The sequence below is a fragment of the Columba livia genome, chromosome 13, assembly GCF_036013475.1.
Source record: "Columba livia isolate bColLiv1 breed racing homer chromosome 13, bColLiv1.pat.W.v2, whole genome shotgun sequence".
Taxonomy (NCBI): Eukaryota; Metazoa; Chordata; class Aves; order Columbiformes; family Columbidae; genus Columba; species Columba livia.
Window position 1 is genome coordinate 6,641,047 of NC_088614.1, and position 24,336 is coordinate 6,665,382.

The following is a 24,336-nucleotide window of genomic DNA, read 5'->3' on the forward strand; positions in this document are numbered from 1 at the left end:
GCCATTATCGGGGTGGGTATCGTGGCCAGCAGCACTGCGGTTTTGGCAATGGCGGCTCAGGGACAGGTGTGGGAGTGGGTGGAAGGAAAAAAAAATCAAGGTGCCAGCTGGGTGGCATCACCCAGGCAAATACCCTTTCCTATGGGCTTTCACCAGCTGTACAAGCTGCAGGGGTGACTCTGAACACCTTTTGGTTTTTGTCCCTAGTAAGGGGAATTTAAGCACTGCCTAAAAGATTTAAGGCCTGCCCAGGTGGGTTGATCCTATCCAGGCATGGCTTTGTCTGGGGCTCTGAAAAATCCCTTTTTCTTGTGAACCGGCCCCTCCTCAAAGCCTGGAGCCTCTTTAAACTTTCTACCTCTTGCAGCCGGGCTGCTGTGGGGTGAGAAAAGCAGCCGGTGATGTCCCTGAGCACCTCTGCAACTAGCGGGGGGGGCAGGGGCAACCCCTGAGACTGTTGGGGATGAGGAGGAGAGTGTCTGGCTCCCAAAAATAGCATCCAACCCCGTGCTGTCAGCTGGCCCATACCTTGGCACCCTCTGCTGCTCAGCTACTGCCGGGACTCACTTTCACCTCCCATGAAATATGAATTTCTTGGCTGCAAAGGAAAGAGAAAAATATGTCAGGAATTTGTGTTTGGCTTGGCTGCTGGCACCGCGGTGCGTGGGGAGCACTCGGCTGCCAAAAGGAGGGGTTTCCACCCCAAAATGCTCTGTCATGGCCACCTCCATCGGGTCCCCGTGGCCTGGTGCATGATCATAGGGGGCTGTGGGAGTGAGGAAATTGAGGCACAGACGGAGATGGGGTCCTGCCTCCCCCTCTCCTGCATCCCAGCTCCATCCCTGCATCCTTGCCATCACTGGGGTCCTGCAGACCCAAACCCTCGCAGGGGCTCACTGTCACTGCAGTCAGGATGCAGAAAACGTCCTCAGCGGTGTGAGGAGGAGGAGGAGGAGAAAGGGGAGGCTGAGGACAGCCAAAGCCCAAACCACAGCCCAGGGAGTGCATAGGGCACTGGCCAGATTCCAGTCTGCTGCCAGCCTGGCCCCATCCTGCATCCAGTGATGGGCACAGGTCCCCTCCCCGGTGTTCCACACCTTTGGTGGTGCTGGCCCCCGTGACACCCAGCTCCTGCCCATATCCATCCCGTACTGTGCCGGATCAGGCCACACTCCCAAAACAGCACTTGCATCCATCACACCTTCGAGGGAGCCGGGAAAAGGCACTTTAGTGGCAGTCGGGGGGATTTTAAGGGGTCGCTGTTATATCCTTGCCAGCCCCAGGTCCAACCTGAAGTTAACCCACGTCTGCTACTTGTGGGTCACACTCAGAAACATCAAACTCTGCTCTGGCATTAACCCGTTTCTGGGACAAATAAAGAGAAAAGCAAATCTGGTTCCTGGCATGATCAAAGAGTCAAAGAATCATTTTGCTTGGAAAAGACCCTCAAGATCACCACGTCCAACCATTAACGCACCCTTTGCACTACCCCATGTCCCTGAGAACCTCATCTCCGTGTCTGTTCAACCCCTCCAAGGATGGTGACTCCACCAATTCTGAGCTGAGCCCTGGTTGAAAAGGACCTTGTAAGGGGCGCTGGGGACGATGCCGGGGTGCACACACACGTGCCTGCCTGGATGGGCTGGCCTGGTGGTATCAGGACAAGGAACACTGCAACAAGTTGTTCCCAGCAGACTTTTCTGGCCAGAGGAGAAGTTGTAAGTTCATTCAGAAAGTTTGTTTCTTGCTTGCAATGTTCCCAAATCGATTTTCTGGACCTGACCAGGTTTGAATTTCCAAGCTGGTGCGAATCCAACTTTCACTTGGGATTCAGATTTTGCAAACAGTCCCTAATCCGTCCTTGTTTTTTTAATGCAAAATAGTGGGGGCGGGCAGGGCAGAGCCTGGCAGCTGCCCTGGCACCCCAGGAGATGTGGGGGTGTCACAAGCCGACGTCTTGGCACCGTGCCCAGGGTCCCTCCCCAGCCTGCCTGGTGCTGCAAGGGGTTGCGCCTCTGGCAGAGGCGACGTCCCATGGGAGGTGGCACCAGGAGGTGGTTGGGGTGGGGTGAGGGGAGAGGAGAAGACATGGGAAGAGGCTCGAGGTCACCCCAAGCTGCGGGAAAAGGGACGGATAGATCTGGGTGACCTGGCAATGTCATTCCCCGGCCAGGCAGTGGCGTGGGGTGGGTGACAATCAGCCATGGCCTCTCGCTTGGGTTCCATCCCCAGCCATGGCCAAGGGCATCTGTGGCTTTTCCAAGAGACTGCGGCGGGTTTAATCTCCCCCAGGAATCAGCAGCAAGGCCGGGCCTGACAGCAGCATCTTTGTAGGGCTGTAATAAAGAATGCCTGATTTTTGACATTTATTCAAGAAATATTAATCTTTCATTTTCCTCCTAAATGCTCCAGTTTGCTAAGGAACTATCTGTTACCTAAGTGCTCCGATAAATCTTCTAAGGTAAAATTACATGTTAGATGCTGCCAGAAGGGTACATTTAAGAATGCTTCCTAAATTATCAACTGCATTAATCTTAATTACTTGGGTAAAAGTAGAGTCTGGCATTAGGGTGAACTAAATTGAACGGGTGTTTGTTTGTCTTTATCATATCACATATTTGAGATCATTTAACAGAACGCAGATAAAAGGCAACGAGGTACAGAGCAGCTGCCTAATGAAAATGACGGCTCCGGATGACAAAGCACAGGCAGGAGGAGACCACAGGGACCCTTGGGGTCCCCAACGTGGTGGGACCCCCCTGGGGCAGGGTGGTACATGGCCAGAGGAGCACGGCAAACAGATCAAAATAATAAAAATTAACTCCTTAGACACCCCCTTTGAGGGATTAAAGCAGATGATTGGAAGGATAAAAGCAGGTCAGTGTCCCACTGGGTGCTGGGCGATGGGCTCTGGGTACCAGTGCATCCCTCATCACCCCGCGGTTGCCACGGCAACCAGCCCGCTTCCTGCCAGGGCAAAAATGGATACAGCGGGATGCACCACGGCAAGTTTTTTGCCAAGATTTGGCTACTGTCCTGCTTATTTGGAGAACTGCGGTGTGCCTGAGCACAGGCCCTCGCCTCGAGATGAGCACATCGCTCAGGATTTTAAGGCACAGAAATGAAATTAAGCGTGGGATTAAGTGCTCTCTTGCACTGGGGCCTTGGAGAGGTATTAAATATTGCTGCAATGAAATCTCGTCATCTCCCCAGGTCTGCGTGACCTGGGCAGATTTGTTATCAAAGGAGAGTGAATTTGCATAAGCCAAAAGGGAGGATTTTTGTTTTGTTTTAAATTTAACTAAAATTTGTCTGTTGACACCCCTGTGCACGGGATGCTGAAGGGGAGCTGGTGGAAGGAGAGGAGAAATTATGCTGCTGGATATATGTGTAATGGATAGATTTTGGGGAAGAGGAGCCCAGCAGCAACACTTTGACCATTCCCAGCCCCAGCTGACCCCCTCAGGCATTGCCACAGTATCCCCCCTTTCCCCATTTTCCTAAGAGAGAGACCAACTCCGCGTTTCCCTCCTACCCTTCCATGACCTCAAAATAAAAGAAAAAAAAAAAAAGCAAAAAAGCAAAGGCGATGACACCATTCCCAGGCCAATATCACATTTCCTTCCTCCTGGCGGAGCCTGGGTTTGCTCCAAGCTGCTTTTTCCCCCACTCGCAGCCCTGGTCAAACGGGGACAGGAAACCTGAGAGCAATGAGCACATCGCCGGGATTTTCACCCAAAGTTAATTAAGCTCCTTGTCCTTTCGGCATGCTGCTGCTCGGGGATGGGAGGGTCACGACAAATCAGAATCTGCCCCATGATCATTTGGCTGGTTCTGCCTTTGGGCAGACACACACGCACACACACATATCTACGTACGGAATTAATCGGTTAACTGCAATTAACACAGTCACAAACTTCAAATGGGGGTTTTGCTCCTGCCTCGGTGTCAGCGAGCGCATGAATCCAGCCCCCATCCATTGGGGTCCCGCGGGTGAGTGACTGGGGACAGCCACATCTCTGCAGGTCCCATCTGTCCCATGATCCCACTGGTGACACCCGCCTTACCTAGCCCCAGCAGACGGACTGACGGACTGTCACCTCCCCAGCCTCTGTGAGAGCAGCAAAATCACATTATTTCTCCCCAAGATGAGTGGGCGCAATGGCGGGTTTCAGTAGATGGAGATGGTGACATGTCACAGATGTCATGGGTGGCACAAGGAGCATCCCAGCACTAGTCAGCACATTCACCACCAAGCAGGTTCAGCTCATCTTGTCAACTTGTGCTTGTCCCTGAGCTCAGGGTGACCCTCAGCAACGCCAAGTCCATCCCTGGTGACACAAACCTCTGACACCCACCTGTCACCATCCAGGGAGTATCCCCCATCGCTGGTGGTACTCACAGCATCCATTCCCTCTCAGTCCAACGGTGCTCCCGTCCAGCATGAACCAGTTACCCAAGGATCTGACACGAGGAGACCACTGCAAGATTTGGGGGCTTTTAAGCTGTCAACTTTCCTATAATTATTAACAATGTTTTAAATAAGCTCTCTTCTAAAATTTGCTTCTGAAAGACAAGATTAATGAGCATTTCCTTTGGGGATTTATTGCAATGTTAATTATTCTCTTGCAGAAATTTGGTTCAGAATATTATCAGCTTTTTTTTTTCAATTAAAAGTGATTATAATTTGCTCTGTATAAAAGAAAAGTGGATTTAAGAAAAAAATATAATAACCTCCCTTCCTGATTAAGTATAATAGTCAAGTGATGGAGATAAAAGTAGCCAGTGGCTCTGGCAGGCCACACCATGCAGACATGAACTTGGTGTCCCCCCCAGCAGCTCCATCCCTGACGGGGTCCAGCTTTTGGGATGAGGGGATGCTCAGACTTGCAATTGATGGAGATTTCCTGCAGAGGGAAGCAAAGGTGTCTGCAAGCAGCCGCCCGGCGCGGTGCCAGCTTTGGACAGGGGGGATCAGGGAGGAGAAAGCTGGGGTTGATGAGACCCAGTGATGCTGCCCCAGCACCCACCTTCTCTCAAATAATGTTGGGCTGCAAGTTCAGGGCTTGAAGGGGAGACCAGGAGATGCTCCTTGGGAGAATGATCCCAGTGGGAAAAGGCAGCAGGAAGGTGTTGGTAGAAATGGTGGTTTCTCTTTTCACTGAAAAAAAATGCCTTTTTGCACCAAGTGGGACTCAAGCAGGGACAGCCCTGGAGAAGGGGCTCCAGTCCCAAAAACGCATCCTAGGGCAGGCACCAGTGCCTTGCCGTTTCACCCGCCGTTTGCCCTGCCCAGCAGACATTCTTCCTGTGTCTCTCAAATGCAAAACATGCCGAAAATGCTCAGAATACAAATGCTTGCTTGGTGGGGGACGGATCCGATTACACCCAGGGCACAGGGGGGAGCAGCCCCATGCACGGCTTTGCTGGAAAACACCCTGCAGACGGCACAAGAACCCGAGACACGGACTGCTGCGAGCCTGGCTTTAACCCCAGACTGTTCCGACAGCGGCCCCGCGGCTTGGCTGGGAGAAAGCAAATGAGACGATGAATTAAGTGACTGGGAGATGCCCTGTCCCAGCACGTCCCCCTGGGACCGGCAGATTTGGCCGGTCCCAACCCATGGGGGCTGTCCTGTCCCTGTCCCTTGGCACACAGATGGGATGCTTGGAGCTATGTGGACGTATTCCGGGTGCCACCATCCCCGAGGAGCCCACACATTTGTGGTGCTGTCTTGTGTGGCTCTGAGCTGGGATCACATCCCCAGGCCCAGACACCCAAGCGAGGGGTACATCACCGACCAAGGGGGATCACAGGGGTGACGTCCCTGTGAAATCCCTGCCATTCCCAGGAGCGACTCCCACTCCATCCCCATCCTCCGCTGCCTGTGACCTGCAGCCATGGTGCAGATGCTGCTGCAAACCCCCCCAGCCGCATCACTCCCCATCGCTACCGGAGAGCAGGCGCCCCGCCAGCCCCCACAGCAAGAGAGGATTTTAAAAACATTCCCTTAATTTACTGCCTTTTTACTGCTTTCCATAAGCGATGTCCTTTGCTTGGTCACAGAAAAACGAGCGGGGAGCAGGTCCTTGCTGCCCAGCCCATGGTTTAACTCTGTTCCAGAGCATTTCCCCACCATGGAAGGAGAAGCAGATGGAAAGAGGAGTGCCTGGGAGAAGCGAATCGCATCCCAGAGAGCAGGGAGGGCAGCTCTGGAATTTTGGGGTGTCCCCTAATTCAGGCTCCCTCTCCCATGCGTGGGGCTGGGATGCACCCATGGGTACCGCATCACCATGGGGAGCTGCCCCCTTGGGAGGTGGGAGCGGAGCCGTGGTGATTTTATGGAAAACAACAGTTTGGCTTCCTTGGGAAGGGGCTGCTGCTTGAGGCCGAGCTTGCCATCGCCTCCAGTGCCTTGAGCAGCATCTCCCCGGGGATTCACAGCCCTTCGCCGGCAGGAGGGATGAGCCACATGGGAAACCACAGTGTGGGGCTGAGGTTTTCAGGAAGGGCTCAACGCTCAGCCTTCCAGCATCACCACTCCTCACCAGGATGGTCCCCGAGCTCTGTTATGTCTGAGCTGCAAAACTCACTGGCCACCCAGAGCTGAGCTTTTAGCCCACATCGGGACACAGGCACGCTGGGAATGTTGCATTTGGGGCAGCAGGACCCCAAAAAATGAACTGACCTGGTGCAGCCCCCTCCCGTCCTGGCCGTTTGTGGATGCCGGTGCTGAGAGATGCTCTCTGTTCTCACCGGGAGCAGAAACACTCTGGGCCAAGAAAAATGTGCGGAGCTATAAAAAGGCTGGTGAACAGAGGGACATTCATGGCGAACTTCAATCAGCCGCTTCGTAAAGCTGCTGGTGGCGGTGGGGACGGGTACGTGGCCCCGGCAGCTGCAGGCAGCACTCCGGGGGCTGGCAGCTCGGTCTTCTGCCCGCCAGCGTGACGTGGACACAGCAAAGCATCAGTGAAATCAAAGCAGGGAGGATTTGCACACCCCACCGGTGCATCCCTGGTTTGTGGGGTGAGGAGGAGCTGGACTGAAATCCAGCCATGCTTTTTGTTGTCCTTTCCATGTAACCAGTCCCTTCTGTCCCCTTCCCAGGAGAGTGACACAGCCCATGGCTGCAGAGACCCTCCTGTATCTCAAAACATCAAAGCCAGGCGGCCGCTCAGGTCAGGTTTGTTTGCAGGTGCTGAACACGAGTCCGGCACATGCCTCAGACTTCAAAGGCTGAGTAATGAAAAGTGTTTTTGCCAACTGATCTCCAGGCACGCGCAGCCCTTCCTGCTGGTCCAGCTGCTGGTGGCAGATGTGGGGACATGTCCCTGTGCCCCAGCCATGAGCTCGGCAATACCAAGGTGGAGAAAACCCACCGAGAGGCTCCATGCTCTTTCTTCTGCCTTTTTTTTTTTTTCCTCTTTTCTTTTTCACCAGGCACCATCTGCGAGCAACCACGGTCAAATAATGCCAATATTCATCATCCAGACAAGCCCAGGCTCTGTTTGCACGGGAGGCATGTTTTCTCCAGGGATGCACCAAGCGACAGAATCCCCTTCCTCACATTGCTGTGTTTTACTTTCCTCAGTCGAAAAAAATTAACAGAGGACATTTCAAAGATCTGAAGAATGGCATCCTGCAAATATTTGCCTTTTGCTGGTGCTGTGTGAGGTGGTAAAACACTTGGGGTCCAAACCCACCAGTGATGCTTTACTCCGGGTACCGGTCTAGGATAACATCCCTCCTTGGTGTGAGCTTGCAAGATAAAAAGTGAAGACTGAGAACCTCCCTTCTGCTTTGGGGTATCATTTTCAGGTACAGCAGGAAGATCTTTAAAAGATGTTTTCTCAGGAAGAGCAGGTTGGACACAAGGATGAAGCTGCTGCTCCCGCAGGGAAAACGCAGATGCTCGTGGGGCTGAATCCCAGCAGTGATGCTGCAAGGAAAAAGTGGCTGGAAAGCACAGAAATGAGGTGGAGATGTGGCCATCGACCTGAGCAGCATCGCCAGGGACTGGGCTCTGTGCTTTCCTGTGCGTTTCATCCCTTTCCTCATCTTCAACCACTGAAGAAGGAATGAAAAAGAACAAAAATCTCCCCGCAGCCCTCTGGGAGTCTGGAAAAAAAAGTGTATTTTTATATCCTGGCTGGAAAACTGAATTCTTCCAAACAGAGATTTTTTTTTAATTTTTATTATTTTTTTTTTTAATTTAGCTTCTGAAAAATGGGTGAAACCTACCCATTAGCAGTTTCTTTCCAGAGCCCAGTGCGGGCAGATGCGGGCAGGAGATGAAGGGGCTCAGGGCATCACTCTCCATTCATCGGGCTCATCCTGGGATTATTTTTCCTCCCCCTAGAACGCATCCCAGACAATACCTAATCCCATGGCCACCGGAAACTATTTATTTCCCTCAGCTATTTAGCAGTGACCGAACCACCGCTAACGCAATATTACTAAACCCCACATACTTTTACAGTGAATTCACAGACTAAGAGGGTTTTTTTTTCCCCCTTCACCTGGAGATTTAATGCTGCTGGGAGTGGGGAAAGCCGAGTGGGATATTCATGCTGGTGTGGGGAGCAAATAACTTCATGCATCTCTCGTCTGCCACGCTCCTTTTCCTTGCGTTTTTCCAGCAAAAGGTTGCAACTAATAATTTTCGCACATGGTGCAAGAGCTGCCGTAAAGCGGCTGCTTATTTCATTACCAGCCGCGGGTGCTATCGGGTTTATGGAAAGGGGGTGTTGGAGAAGGGCCCCCCGCACCCCGTGGGGTATCGCTTTACCCCGCCGCTTCCTGCCCAGGTGAACCCACACAAAACCCGCCTGTGTGATGGAAAACAGTCGGGACCCGAGACGCGTTTCCAACGGAAAACACAGGCTGCGATTCAGCTTCTTTCCCTTCCAAGACGTCCCTGCTTTTAACACAGAAAGTGGCATTTATCTCGGGATTCCTCAAAGCCGCAGTATGAAAAAAAAAAAAATATATATATATATTTATAAAATTAAATATAGATCTGGGTGTCTGCCCGCATCCCGTGGGGCATTGCCGTGCCCACGCTGCCTGTTGCCTCGGGGTGGTCAGTGCCCCTCGGATGTAGGGGGATGCTCCCAAAACAAACCATCCTGCACAAACAACCCTACAATAACAAGCCGGTGCCAGAATCGGTAAGAGGAAAACGGTTTCTCCATGCCGGGTCCTCCTGACAAAAAGCTGAGATGAGGAGACAGCACAGTGAGAGGACAACTCCCTCGCAACCGCGCCTGCTCCCAGTATGTCCAGTATCCCGACACCCAGCCCGCCTTCACCCCGCCACTCTTTAATCTTCCTTGCCTCCCGTTTCTAAACTGAGAGTTACAATTCTCAACCAGAGCAAGACTTTGCTTGTGTGTTTGTTTGTTGTTTTGTTTTTTTTTTTTAAGCTGGTTTGCACAAACACATTATCAAGGGGAAAATGTGCCGCCCGCCTCTGCCCCAGGCCGGGGCCAGCAAGCACGGCGGGGGCTGCAGGGGACATGAGGACTTTGCCCATCCTGCCTCACCAGGGCCAAGCCAAGACAGAGCCTGGGGGTTGCTTTTCCCTTTCATCGGGTGCCAGGTTTCAGCCCAGGATTTATACAGTCAAATCCAAAATCCCTGGAAGGCAGGGCTTGGCGCAGCGGGAACGCAGATGCTGCCTTGACCCTCCTGCTGTAATTATGCCACCAAACTTAGAAAGCAGCGGAAGAGCCCTATGTAGCGCTGCAATTAGGAGGCTGTTTAATTACAGTGCAACTGCGGATTGTTTTCCTCTCCCTGGCTGCAGTTGCCAAAAACCAGCTGAGCATCAGGAGCTGCATTGCAAGGCGACTCCCGGGCGCTCCCTGCTCCTGCATCCCCTGACCATCCCTGATGCTGTGATGCACATGGCACCCCAAATCTGACCCATCTCAGATGTATGGCCCCTCTGGGTTAAGAGCAGACACAGCTGGGGTATCTAGCCAGGGAAGGAGCCACCAAAACATGTATCTGCTTGATGAAAGATGCTTTCTTCAAGCAACAGACATTGTTCTCCTCTCTGGGTCTCCTCCTGCCCAAAGCACGCTGGCTGGCCTCAGGAGCAGCCAGGAATGATTTCTCCCTGTCAGCTCAGAGATTAAGATGGATATATGCGTGGGAACCAGCAGCAGCAATGGAGACAACACAGGAGAGCAGCTGATTTATATCACATTGCCCCTGCAAATGCCGCGCATAAATCTGCTGCTTTTCAAGGCAAAGTGTGAATCAGAACAGCTCCACTCGACTTCGCTTTATCTCCTCGCTGCATGACTCATCCTCGGAGCGTGGAGCTGGGTTTTCTATGGAAAAGTGAGGGATGTACGCGGTCAGAGAACTGGCTTTGCACCGGGGATGTCACTGTGCCCAGCAGGAACGGTGCCACCACCAACTCCATCATTGTGTATGAAGAAAATGAGAGATCAAGAGGAAAAAAACCAGTTGTTCCCAGACTGACACAGGCAGGCGCACACCAGTTTGGGCAGAGCCAGCTCAGGTCCCCTGTTCTTGCTCACAGATCTTGTGCTGCATTCCCAGGGTTTAAGCCCCCTGAGATGCTCAGCAGATGCTCCATGGATTTATCCAGCCCCAGCAACAGGAGAAGGAATGTGCAGGGGGGCCCATATCACATCCCCGGTGTTGGCAGCTCCAACAGGGCTACACAACACTAACTGAGGTGGAAAACATGAGCAGGGTCTGGCATTTTCTGCAGGACAGTTCTAGGTTGAGGGCACTGCTGAAAGGTGAGATGCTAATGCTCACATATCAGGCTTAAGGCATTCTGAAAGTGGGAGCAGATCTGGGGAGAAAGACTGGGGGAGCTTTGTGTTCCTGCCAGGGCTGGGGTCTCCTCCAAGCCTCTCCCTTGCCGTTCTTTAAAATGAACCAGGACAGTGGCTTAACTCTCACAGTTCAGCATTTCAGCCCTAGAAGAATCTATAATGATATCAGTGACCAGAAACATCCAGGTCTGCTGGCTGGTGGGGAAAAGTCCCTTTTCCTCTCCATCCTGCTCCTCCCTCATTCCCTATGATGCATTTTCTCCTGTTTCAGCCTTTTACAGAGGGTTTTGTAGGCAAGCTCCAGACTGCAGCTCGAAGCCAGTTTAAACCCCAATCCCTGCCAAAGAAGTACCCTGGAAGATGCTGTTTCCATCAGACACAGGGGGCTGTGCCAGTTCATCCACCTTGATCGTTCAGCAGTTAGCAAACGGGGATGAGCATCCTCCCGTTGCAAAGACCAAGATGCCCAAGGCACCGAGTCCTCTGTTCCCCACGCCGCGGCGGTGGCTTTGCTGGAGGAGCTGAACACATCTCCTGCATCATGCGGGGAGGCGGCTCCTCTTGTTTTCACAGCTGACAACAGGTCTGGAGAGGCTGGTGGGGAGGAAATGCGGCAGAGGGGTCAGCTGGGAGCTGTGGCCACCGCTGCCTGCACCTGGTCTTGTCCCGGGGCCGCGACGAAGGCGAAGCTCCTGGATCTGCGGCACAGCGGGGCACAGAGGAGGTTTTCCAGGGATGAGCTGCTGCTTCAAAGCTCCGCAGAGATCCGTGCGCTCGGGAGCATGGGAGGAACGGCAGTGTCACTCGGGTTGCCCGTGAGCCAGCAATGTGCCATGTGGCCAAGAAGTCAATGGTACCTGGGGTGCGTGAAGGAAGCGTGTGGTCAGCAGGCTGAGGGAGGCTGTCCTGGCGAGGCCACATCTGGACTACTGGGTCCAATTCTGGGCTCCCCATTTTAAGAAGGACAGGGAATTACTGGAGAGAGTCCAGCTACAAGGATGCTGAAGCGTCTGATGAGGAGACACTGAGAGAGCTGGGGCTGTTCAGCTGGAGAAGAGAAGCTGAGAGGGATCTTATTGACGCTGATCAACATCTCCAGGGTGGGTGTCAAGAGGATGGACCAGACTCTGCTCAGTGGTGCCCAGCGCCAGGGTGAGGGGCAATGGGCACAGACTGAAACACAGAAGGTTCCATCTGAACGTGAGGAGAAACTTCTTTACAGCTGGCGGTGTGGACACAGTGAGAGCTGTGGGGACAGCCATGAAGGGACAGATGACCCAGCACAGCCCAGGGATGTGCCACCACCCTAGACCTGGTGGCAACAAGGATGCTGCTTGAGATAAAAAACTGGCTCCAGAGAAAGGTCAGAGAACCTCTTCCCTTCCTTCATTCCTTCAATGAGCTGCCCTCAATAAAGTCATGAGCAGAAGGAAATATATACATATATATTATAAAAGCAGACTGTCTGGGTTTCCCCTCATCGCACCCCACTGTTGAATGCTTCCCAGAAGCCTGCGGAGAGCTCGGCTCAGCCCAACACACGCCTGTCCCCAGCAGCCAGTGTCACAGTGGAACTGCCATCGGCTTGTCCCCCCCTGCAAAAACAAAAGTCGAAAGAAAGAGCACTTTTGTTTCTTCCTCCTCTATTGACACAGCTGGGAGGGCTGGAGCCGGCGGAGGTTCCTCCTCCGGAGGGTCAAGAGCCTCTGCACATTCGCTTTGTAGCTTTGGTGGTGCTGGAAGAGGCAAAGCTCCTTTGCCCAGCTCGCCCGGGCTTGCTGGATGCATACAGAGCATCCCCTGACCCATGCCAGGGTCCCCAGCAATGTGGCAATGGGGAAAGACGTGACCCCCACTGCTGCTGGTGGGTCCCCTTAGATCTAGGAGCCCTGGGAAAGATAATTTCTAGGACGTGCAACCCCAAAGCTGCAGCTGCCGGCATCGGGCTGAGCAAACCGAGCTGAACTGATCCATCCAATGCTCCTCCCGCACCCACCCAAGCCAAGAATGCTACAATAATCCTGAGGGATTTGCACTGGGGGCTGTGCCATGCCAGGCACCAACCCCTCCTCTCCCTTCCATTTCTGCTGCAGAATTTATAGCGCTGGCTTTCACTGATGGCCAGTGCAGCTATTTTATTGCCATTTATTCTAAGCACCCCAATCACTGATGCGACACCATGAGAAAGAGACTAATGAACAAACCATAGAAAGGAGCTGTATTCTTCCCTGTAAACAAGCCCTTGGATGTTGCCGTGTGCGTGCTGGCAAAGTGCCATGATTAGTGGGGCTTTGGGGAGGGACACGGCTCCATCTCTTAGGGCAGAATGTGCCCTCCAAGTCAAACTCAAGGCCTTATCCAGCCAACGTTTAAGAGCATGAATTGTCCTGACTGACACTCCCCATGAGCATCACCTCTGAGCGTCCCCATCCTTGGGTTTACACAGATCCGGGGACGAATCCGGCTGCGCAGCTGCTGCATGATCGGCGGGTTTCATCCTCTTTGCCTCTGAGGCAAGACTCAAATGCAAAGCATTCCTTTATCTCCCTGACTCTACCGAACGACAGGCAAAGCAATAAAGTGCCTTTTTTTTTTTTTTTTTTAATAGAGCTGTAAATTTAATTTCCTTTTAAACCATTTGCTTCCACTTAGAACTCAATGGAAATCCTGTGCTGCTGGCAAAGCTGCAGCCTCCCTGTCCTACCATCAACGTATAGAAGCCGAGGGCAACAGTTTTTGGATGAGCTTAAAAGTTGATGGAAGGGAACATGGGGTGGGGAAAGAGAGGAAAATTCTTAGGGCATTAAGGGCCTATTTTCCATCTTCCTCAAGGAAAGACATTAAGCTGCTTTATGGGGGCATAGTTAAGGCCGTCTCTGTCTGCAGAATAAAAGTTCAGCCATGGATATTGCTGCGAAGATGAGGACACTGGTGGCAAGGGGGAGAAAATAATGATTTTTTGGCCTGAGAAACCGCATGGGGCTCTAGATTTGGTGCTACAAAGCAAGAAGCAGCAGTGTGGGCTCATGCACATGTTGGTATCCGCACACCATCGGGGAACCAGAGGGAATTTTCTCTGGTGAGCGGCACTGGGATTGCCCACCCTTGGCACAGGAGATCAACCTCGGCACAAAGCAATGGGTGTTGGGGTTGATCCTGTGGATCCACCTGCAGCAGGGCATGGATCAGGGCAGAGCCTGCTGCTCACCTGTCCTGGGAGCTCCTCGTTAGCGTGTCCTTTGACGAGAAGCAAACGACTGGTTGCTATGCCATGAAGGATGCACGGTGGCCCTGGAAGTCTGGAGCACCCATTGCTCACTCATCTGTGGATCTAGCATGAATCTGGACCACTTCTCTCCCCCAGGCCCCTTCCAGCCTTTGCACAGGAGGCAGTTCCAGTCTGCATCCGCAGCAGCCGCTGTCACAGGAAGGAGGACAGATGGACAGTGCTCAGTGCTGTACAAGGATTCCTGACCCAGCATCTCACCCATGGCTCTGAGCACCCTCCACCGGTGCCCAAAGCTGGCACCGAGCCGTGGGCACACCCTGGGGACCTGTTTTGTGTCTCCTGCCCAAAGAGAGTGGCCGCATCCCCATCACCCACCTGGGATCTGAGGACTCCTCTGCCCTACTTGGGCTCCTTGCAAGCTCTGGACATGCGGAACTCCCTGGTGTGGCAAATCCCAAAGGCTGGAGAGGCCATTCCTGGTTGTGCTGGGCAGATTCTCCTGTGCTCCTGCTTATCCTGTGCCACTCAAAGCTGCTTACTGGGCGCTGGATCTGCAGGAGAAGGGAGCAACCTGCTTCACTGGGGAACACCTGCATCGGGATGCTGGAGATAGACTCCAAGCCACCGCTGTAGGGACATCGTCCTGCAGCCCCGGGGTATCCAAAGTACAGTGGCCTTTTGGAAGAAAAATGAAGCTTCTCCAGAAAGCCAGCGTGGGGATTTGGGAATAGCTACCCATCCCAGCTGGGGGGGATGCTGCAGTGGGGTTCGCAGGGGGCCCCACCAAAGCTGCGTGGTGCCAGAGGACAGCAAGGGGACAGCAAGCACTTGTGTATGCTGCCGTCCCTCCTGCCTGCACACTGCCCTCCTCACTGCTAGCACTGCCAGGCTGGGTGACAAAACCTGAGAACTGAAGCATGCCAAAGGACACAGGCGACTTTGTCCCTGCCTCACACCCTGCTGATCTTTGAGCTGTATTTTCTATCCTGCTTTTTAAATTAAGTTATGAGGAATGAGGATAAAAAGGCTCAAGACAGATCCATGGGAGATTTCACTGTCTGTCCCAGCACCAGATTTCACCCCTGAGCCCTCCCCTCCTGCCCATCAACTCCCTGGGGATGCTCACCAGGCTGGCATGGTCTCCCCAGCCCAACACTCAGCACCCTCCTCACTGCATGCTGGGGAAAAAGCTGCTTGTAAACACTTGCAAACACCTGCAAATCCCTGCTCTCCAAATCTGCACCATTTCAGCTGACATTCAGGTTGTTTTGGGGGACAGAGACCTCCATCCTGCTCTGTGCCTGTGCAGCACCCCAGCAGAACATGCCTGGGGCTGTCAAAAAATATGAGTATAAACAAGCAATAACAGTTACACTTTAAGCCTAGCTTAAGGAATTGCACGAATCAAGCTCAATTCACCCCCACAACCCCGGAGGCAGCTGTGTGACGCACGCTGTGGATGTTGCTCATTAGTGATGTGGGACTCATTTGCAAACCAAACCCAGCCTGTCCACACCCTCGTTAATCCTCTCCAGGTGAGCAGAGCTCCCAGCACCGGCTGCTCTGGGCTGGTCCCATCCTAGAGCCGTTTGCTGCTGCTTCGGGAAAGCTTCATGCTGTTGCTTCCAGATGGATCCATGGCAACTCCAAAACAAAATATGCCTTTTTGGGGTGAAGTTTTAGGGAGACAAAAGTGGGAGCAAAGCAGAAAGGAGTTTTAAAAAGACTCAGATGAACATGACCCTGAAAACATCATCCCCATGTACAAGCAGTGCGGCTTCTCTGGAATCAGGATGTGACCCGTTTCCACCGCCCCAGGTCACAGCGGCAAGGCCAGATGTTCCAAACTGCCCTGGAGCACCCCAGTCTTCCCCAGGCCATGGTCCTGGGCTCCTGGAACCATCAAATCTCCCTTAGCAGACTGCGAGCTCCAATCTTCCATCTTCTGCATGCTCCCAACTCAAGTGGTCCCAGCTGAGCCTTTGAACATCCCTTGGTGGCCACGGTCCTCAGATCTGAAGTTGGGGTGATCTGTACCAAACCTAAACCTAGTGCCGAAGGCTGCAAAACCCCCCAAAGTTTAAAGTGTGATGTGAAGGCCACTTCAAAGAGCTGCAGCTTCCTACTTGACAACATCAGGCATCTGGATCAAAGGCTGCATCCTAGGAAGTCCAGCAAGGGAAGGGAAAATCAAATTGCTTCCTCTAGAGTGTTCCTCGCTGCTGAAAATCAGCTGCTGGTTTGGGATAATTAGACCACCACATTAAAATTATAGATGATGCCAAAGTGTGTTTCTCTAAGGGCTTTATGGGGTTCAGAAGTGGTTTGCTAGCAAAGAAAAAGGGTGCAGCAAGTCCCCAGTGCTTTTTGAACCTGGTCTTGCACATCAGGTACATCCAGCTCATCCCTGTCCAGGGATGTGGCTCCCAGCTTTTCCCGCCCTGAAGGGGATGGGAGTGAAGGGGACGGCTGCCAGCACAGCCTGGGATGGAGTCGGCAGTTGGGGACAGAGGGACACTCAGCCATGCACAGGATGTCACAGGCAGGTCTCAAGTTCAGGAGCATCCCTTGCTCCTGGTGCCTCTTGGCAGCTGGAAGTGGATATTCCTCTTTTTAAAGCTGCTTCTCAGCTTTCATGGCAGCTCCAAGCGCGGCCGTGGGCTTTGCAATCCTCCTGGCTTTTCAGTGTTCCCAGTTGGCTGGTTCCTGTTGGCTTTGCTATCAGTACTCTGGTACGCTGGCGATGGGAGCTGGAGAGCAGCCTCAGCCCATCCTCCCGCTCCGATAATCACAGAATAGAATCACAGAATCATTCTGGCTGGAAGAGACCCTCAAGATCACCGAGTCCAACCATTACCCCACCTCTAGCACTACCCCATGTCCCTGACAACCTCATCTCTCGTCTGTTCAACCCCTCCAGGAACGGTGACTCCACCACTGCCCTCGGGAAAATAATAAGGTGAGAGTGAGCAAAGCTCACCTGGCTGGGGGTTCCTCGTGAGGCTGGGCTCTTCAGGCTGTGGGATGTCACACCAGGATGTCACTCTGTGATATCCTTGTACCTGCTCACCTGCCATTAGCCTTCAGGACACACAGGGAACTGCCCATGGCTCCTCCGAAAGCACTTGGTCCCAAAAGCATCTCTCAAGGGAAAGGGACGTGGTGCTGCCTCCTCTGGGGCTCTCCCAGGGCCAGCCTGGCATCTCCCAATGCATTTTGCAGGATGGTGATGGTCTCATCCTGCTGAGAGTCTCAAAGTCCCCAGAAACAGCAGCAAAATGGCCATGTGCAATAAAAAGTCCAAGTCAAACGACACAAGAAGCAGCCCTGGGCAGTGCCAGTGCCCTGAGCTGACTCTGGGCAGGTTTTCCTCCCAGCTTTGCAAATGCAAACCACCCCTTTAATTAAGCCGTCTCTGACCACACCACCTTGAGATAATCCCATTTCACCCCCCAGCAAAACCCCAAAGACACCACAAAAGCCTGCGAACACTCTGAGCCCCGTGGGCTTTGCACCAGCTGGATGGAGCAAACCCCCTGGCACCAGCTCCGGAGGTTTGGGGATGCTTAGACCCACCTGATGCTGCCAAGAGCATGGAGAAAGGGTGCTGGGGACAAATCAGGGGGCAGATGTACCAAAAAACACATGTGCCATGCGCACATACCAGCAATCATTGCTGAAATCCCTCTTGCAAACCCGTCCTTCCCTCTGCCCAAACACACCGGGATGTGTTTGCCAGGTCCTGGTCCCCAAGCATTGACGGGGGCTGTAGCAGAGCCCGGACCCGGCGAAGGCTCCTCCTCATCCTCCTGCCCCTCATTTCGCATCCCACAGCAGGCAGGGACAGCGGATCCTTTCTCTGCCCTCCGCCTCCGCAATGATTAGTGCCTTTCAGGAACAGAGGTTTTTTTTTGGCTAGCCGGCCCCAGATGAATAGCTCTGGGCAGAAGCGAGCAGACAGCATCCCCTGTATTCCACCCTTCATATGAAAACCAGATGCCACGAGTATGGTTACAAATCAAAGCTGACAGGGGGACGAGAGGTTTACTTTAGCAATTGAGAGAGGGCACGAAACCTTTCAAAGAGGGGGCTAACATGCAGCCCCCTGACACACAAACTCCTAATTGTATCAGTCCTGGTGCCTGGAAACCGCCAATCGTCATCCCCTTTTGCATTATTTACACTTTCTATCGGCTTTTTTAGAAATGATAACTGGATAATGAGTTGATTTCTGGGGAGCCTTTTATTTTTGTTAGTTTTAACTCATTGCTGCATTTATACAGCTGGTTGGGATGATGCAGAGCACGGCTGAGCCTGGAAGAAAAGCCTGGCTCAGGCAGTGGCAGCATCCTGACGGGTCCTGCGCTCTAATGAACTGTCAGGTTGCAGAGGGAGAGCTGATGAAACAGCCGGGCTAATGTTTCGTGACAGCCACGATTTACTAATCCATCCGAGAAATAAATAGGAGCCGTGTGGAATGAAAGCGAAGTTCAAGCCCAGCCCTCGCTGGGGCATTCGCAATGAAACAAAACGTCAGGTTTTATAAATGACCTTTTCATGTAAGTCCCCGGGGAGGCCCAGGAGGAAGAGGGGGGCGGCTGCCTGGGGAAGAGCTTTGAGAGCTGCGAAGGCAGGAGCCTGGTGCTGGATGTGGCTGTGGTGGGATGAGGGCTGGAGGAGCAGCAGGAAGATGCTCTCCAGCCTGCCTGGCCACAGGACCACACCACCAGCAGCATCGGGGTGAGCACCTTCTACATCTGCAGCACCGGGGTGTGCATCTCCCAAATCTGTAGCACACATTGGGATGAGCATCTCCCAAATCTGCAGGTGGCATCAGGGTGAGCATCTCCCATAATTGCAGCGTACATTGGGGTGAGCATCATCCAAATCTGCAGGTTGCATCAGGGTGTGCATCTCCCAGATCTGCAGCACACATTGGGGTAAGCATCTCCCACACCTGCAGCACACATTGGGGTGAGCATCTTCCGCATCTGCGGCACACATTGAGGTGAGCATCTCTCACATCTCCAGGTTGCATCAGGGTGTGCAGCTCCCATTTAACCCCAGAGCTGCAGAGAAAATAATCCCAGTTTAGACCTGTCCCAGGTGAACAGGACTAAGCCCTCGATTTGAGATGCTGGGCAACACTTAGATGTGTCGTTCCAGCCCTGGAAGGTTTCTCCAGCCCCACCAGAAGCTGTCCCAGCCGGGATGCAGGACTGCTTTGAAATCTTCTCCCCAAGCCGAAGCGTTGCGTTGCTCATGCCACCAGCTCGGAGCAGCTCATGCAAAGCGCGGTGGCTTTTGATGCCGCAAAATTTCCTGGCTCGCTCACCCTGCAAACCCGGGCTGCCGGCAGAGACACCCTGACAGCTGTGGGAGGGATGTTCTATTGCAAAATCCGTCGGGATGCAGATGGGATCCATGCCGTGCGAGCCCTGTAGCCGTCCCAAGGACCTTGCTGTGAACCCAGGGTTGTGAAACTCTCCCCAGCCGACATTCCCATCCGGGGAGCTCCATCTGTCTGGCTTGTGCATCCCCCAGGAGGGATTTATCTCTACTGGAAAAAAGGATTTTTTGCAGAGCAACCTGCCTCCCCACAGCCCTCGCTGCCGTCACAGCCCAGGAAACATTTCAGCTCGGGATTGCTGCAACCAGCTGGCAGCAAAGATCGCTCGGACTGTGCAAGTGCTTTGGGATGAAAAGTATGTGATAAATTAAGATTACTACTCTTCCCTCTGATCAGCCAGTCACTGGTTTCCAGTGTGGCGCTGGCCAGAAAAGTCTCACCAAGGGATTCTGGCCTCGCCCCGAGAGCTTGCGGTTGAATGAAAGCAGATATTTTACACCAGCATCCAAAGTCTGCTTTGGGCTCTCAAAGTGACAGAGAATTCACCACAGCTTTCGTAATCTCTTCCAAAATTAATTATCCTCGCTTCTCAAAACCTTCCTGCTTGAATTGCTCAGCCTGCAGCTCCGGCGGCGGAGCCAGCGATACTGCGGAGTGTGTGACGGGAGAGCCTCTGCCACCCTCCAGGCAGCTATATTGAACTGGATTCTCATAGCTTTTTGCACTAAAACCAGACTTAAAGCTTGTCCCTAAGCTCTCAGCATCACTGTGCCTTGCTCCTGTGACAAGTCATCGCTCATCGCTCTGGCTCACCGTCAACCCGGGCACTTCACTGGTGGCAATTTGCTGTGAGTTAGTGCTGCACCAACCTGCATGTCGTCCACAGCCACCTGCAGCATCGCTTTACGCTGCTTCCAGATTAAAAAAAATAGTCCTGAAGTGTGAAATGCAGCAAGCAGAAGGAAGGGATCCCTCCAGGATTCTCCAGGAAACATCCACCTTGCTTATGATCACCTTGCCTGTGAGTCCTTGCTTGCAATCTCCTTGATTGCAATTCCTTACTCACAATTCCTTGCTTACAATTGCCTTTCTTGCAAGTCCTTACTCACAATTCCTTGCTTGCAATTCCTTGCTTCCAATTCCTCATCTGAGACCACCCACAACCCACCTAACACGGGACCCCTCACATTTATAAAGTGCTCAAGAGCCTTATCAGAGCAGCATGCCAGGCTCAGCTGAACCTTCAACACCTCCCCACCGGATGGACTTGCAAAATCCTCAAAAATTACATCAAAGTCAACCTGGCACAAAAACCTGCTGATTTTCTGCAAAATTCAGAGCAGCTGAAAGGCAGGAAAAGCAACGTGTATGAGATCTGCCGGGCACCGTATATGCATGCATCTGAACATCGGGGCAGCCTCTGCCATGGCGTGATAAATGGCAATGAATCACTTCGAAAAGGCCACTAAAACATATTCAGAAGGACTTTATATGAAATAAAACACTGGTTTTAGTGAAAATGCTATTAGGAAGCACATCACTTGCTGCACTGCTAGAGGTTTGGGGAGAATATTATGGGAAAAGGGTTTATTACCCCAAAATGCAGGTGTGAGCCACCAGTGATTAGCATCAGCTGAGAGCCCAAATTTTCCATTTCAAGAGTGATTCTCCATCATTAAATTTAGCTTTTTTTTTTAAAAAAAAAAGATTCCAAAAGGATGCTGATGGGATGGATGAAGCAGAGACCCCGCACACGCAGAGGATGGCATGGTTCCTGCACCAAGAGCATCTTGTGCTCGGCCACGTGCCCATCTCATCCCTGTCCCTGCTCCCTTTGGTGACAGACACCACCGTGGGCTTGTACCACCAAGGATGGGTCCCTTGGCACGTCCCAGCAGCCCAACACTGTCTTGTTGGGCATTTTCAGTGGGGAGACGTGGGAATCCTCCCTGTCACCATCTCCCTCCCGCGCCTCTGAACGCCGGCCAAGGAAAACACCATTGTGTTGGGAGCAGCCGAGGAGCCGGTGCCAGCGAGGGCCGAACAGCCGGTTCATTGTGTCACTCCGGCTGCCGGCTTAGCTCGGGGTTAGGTCAGCCTAAGTGTGCAGCTTTTCACTTCCAGCCTTCGTTAATGCCTAGAGGAAATGAGAAACATTACACGGCGAGGCCAGTTTGCATGGAAGGCAAATGTGGAGAAGAAAAATAATCCTCTTTCCACTACACGATGCTCTGGCAGCAAAAAATGGCCCAAAACCGGAGTGGGGCTGCTGTAAAACATGGGGTCAGGGGGTTGGAAGCGATGCCTGGCCACTGGTCCTTCCAGCTCCTTCCAGTCCATCCCCTCCATCTGCATCACATCCCCCAGGTCACCAGGATGCACAACCAGGATTTAGGGGTGCTCCCACCCCAGTCTGCTCCTTCCCCTCCCCTTTATTAATGGATTTGCTGAAAAACAGGGATCCTACATCAGATGACCAACTCAACCCCTTTGGTGTGTCCTCCGTGGGTTTTTCCAGCTTTGGAGGGGTGGAAAGGGTCACCTGAGGTGAGGGGGTGACACTGGGACCACAGCGGGTGAGTGCAGATGGGACATATCCCCACGGGCTTCCCCTTTCAGCTTCATTTCACAAATCACCTGAAATAAGGTCATTCTAGTTCAGCTGCTCAGGGCTGTGCAAACACCCCGTCTGACCCCAAACCCTCCAACAGCTCCATGAGCTTTCCCAGCCCCAGCTGCTCCTGGACTTTTCCTGCAGATTTTACAACGTCTACGCGAGAGAGAAGAGTGAGTGTAGCACCCTCGGCATCCTCACATCTCTCTCTGTTCTGGTTATACACAGATTTCTAGTGAAACCCCTGGTCTGGAGGTGTGAAGCACCCACCTCTCCCTGCTTCAAGGTGCCCAAATCCCTGCCCTGGGTGGGAGCAGCTTGTCCAGACAAACATCTCTTAGCCCAGCTCGCTCTGCTCCATTCAGCATCCTTGTCCCACGTCCCCCAGCAGCCAGCACAGCCCTAGCCCCTTGACACGGATGCCTAAACCAGTTTCTATCATTCCTCCCATTCCCGGGGTTCACTGTGGGCACAAGGAACCCAGCATTGTCACATGCGTGTGCAGCATTGCGCTCTCCCATCCAAGAACTTCCCAGGCCCTTGTTTTGGTTTCAGCAAAGATAAACCATCAACATTTTTAGGCACAGAGGGATGGCCGGATAGCCTGACCTGTCAACATTTCGAATGGAAAACAACCTCGTCAAGTACTTGGGATGAGGTTCTAATTACTCCCCACATACCAGCCTGCATAAATACAGCGGAGCGGTCCAAGAAAAGCACGCTTCCGACACGAAGAGCTTTTCCCGGAGTTAAATGCCGTCTCCTTTGCCCTGGGAGACGGGTTTCGTCTCCAGTAGGTAGCAATTTGCTCCTGCGGGGTTTGCAGGGTTTGATGGAGGAGCCCCAGCCCAGGCAGCATTTTTCCAAGGAGAAAAGAGCAGCAGCAGCCGCAGTGATGGGAATGGTGATGCTGCAGGACACAGACCAGGGTGGGCACATCCAAACAGTGCTGGTGTGGCCTCATGGGCGTCGGGGACATCGGCCACACCAGTCTCAAAGCACTGGAGGATGCTGCGGGATGCTGCTGACAACCCACTGGGTCTTATCCTCCCCAGCTTTGCTTCTTGGGGAGCTGAACAGGGAGCAGATCTGATACTTTATTCATGGCACAGGTCAACCCCCCTCATCTTCAAGAACAGCTTCCAGGCTCCCACCTGCCCTACAGGCATCACAGAAGAAGAGATGCTGCCACAGAAAAATGCAACACATTTTCTTGAAGCAAATCCTCGGTTCCCAGCCTCATGTCCCAGCTCCTCAGAGATGCAGATTCTGCTTCCTCACAGTAAGAAATCCCCTTTTGAAAACTTCCACCTTGACTGTGGACAACTTGTCTTCATTGGGCTAGCTCCAGGCTCTGGGGAGACAGCTCCTGCCTAAAGCCCCTGGTAAATCAGTCCTCCCGCCCTTCCAAACGTGGCAATGGCACTGGCAAGGGAGGCTGGGACAGGGTTGAGGATGGTCCAAGCCAAAACACCTCAGTGCTGCTGGGTGGATTTGTGTTCATCTGTCTCAGTTAATCACCATGAGAAAGAACTCTTTGCTACAAACCCCCTCCTTCCCACTTTCCATGCATCACAACTTCAGCATCACCAACAGGCAAGGGAGAAAATGGCTGATGCTCAGGAAAATGTTCAAGAGAGCAGAATTCCCTGGTTTAGAGTAAAATGACCCTGAACCGCAGCTGGCCTGGCCATCAGCTCTGAGGATAGATGACCAGGAGCAGGAGCAAGGTTGAGCTGAAGGGACAGGAGACTCCTCAGAAGCCAGAAGGATCCCAGCAGGGACTGGGATGGACATCTGGATCTGAACTGGTGCTGCCTCAGTTTCCCTTCCAGCCTTTTCCCTGCCATGGATATTCCAGTTCTAACCTCCCAGATGATAAATCGCTGCCCAAGAGAAGGAAAGCAGAGCTGCAGCTTCATGTGACACGGGAGGGTCTCAGGGGAGCTGCAGCAGTCACAGGCAGCAGTCGCAGGCAGCTGTTGCAGGCAGAGATGTTGCCTGGGCTGTTGGAAGCCCCACGTGGGGGACCTGCCCTCTGCAATCCATTTAGCACTTGGCACCACTCAGAAGGGCTATTTTTAAAAGGTATGCAACTGTCCCAGAAACCCAACTTTGAAGTGTGGTTCAAGGCTTTGTTGTTAGTGAAAAGAAAGGGCTTTTTTTTTTAACTTTTTGTAATTAAATGCAAACTTGAGTGAGTTATTGGATGGGAGCCGGCCGAGGCAGGTCAGCTCCATCCATCGGGCTGGTTTCACCGCTTGTCTGATAGACCATTGGCATCCCCTCTGCTCTGTAAAATGCTGTGGTTTGCTGTCAA

The 24,336-nt window shown here is 52.9% G+C and overlaps 1 protein-coding gene across 11 annotated transcripts in view; it reads right to left on the bottom strand.

Moving 5' to 3' along the window:
- The window catches only part of ZNF469 (zinc finger protein 469), a 240,008-nt gene that overhangs the window by 17,958 nt on the left and 197,714 nt on the right, over nucleotides 1–24,336 (bottom strand). For 8 of the 11 annotated variants that reach the window (XM_065028765.1, XM_065028766.1, XM_065028764.1 and 5 more), the window contains one exon: nucleotides 529–598. The exons of the other annotated variants lie outside the window; for them this stretch is intronic. The gene's annotated coding sequence lies outside the window, so the exon portion shown is untranslated. The remainder of the gene's footprint in view (nucleotides 1–528; nucleotides 599–24,336) is intronic. 11 annotated transcript variants of the gene reach the window in all.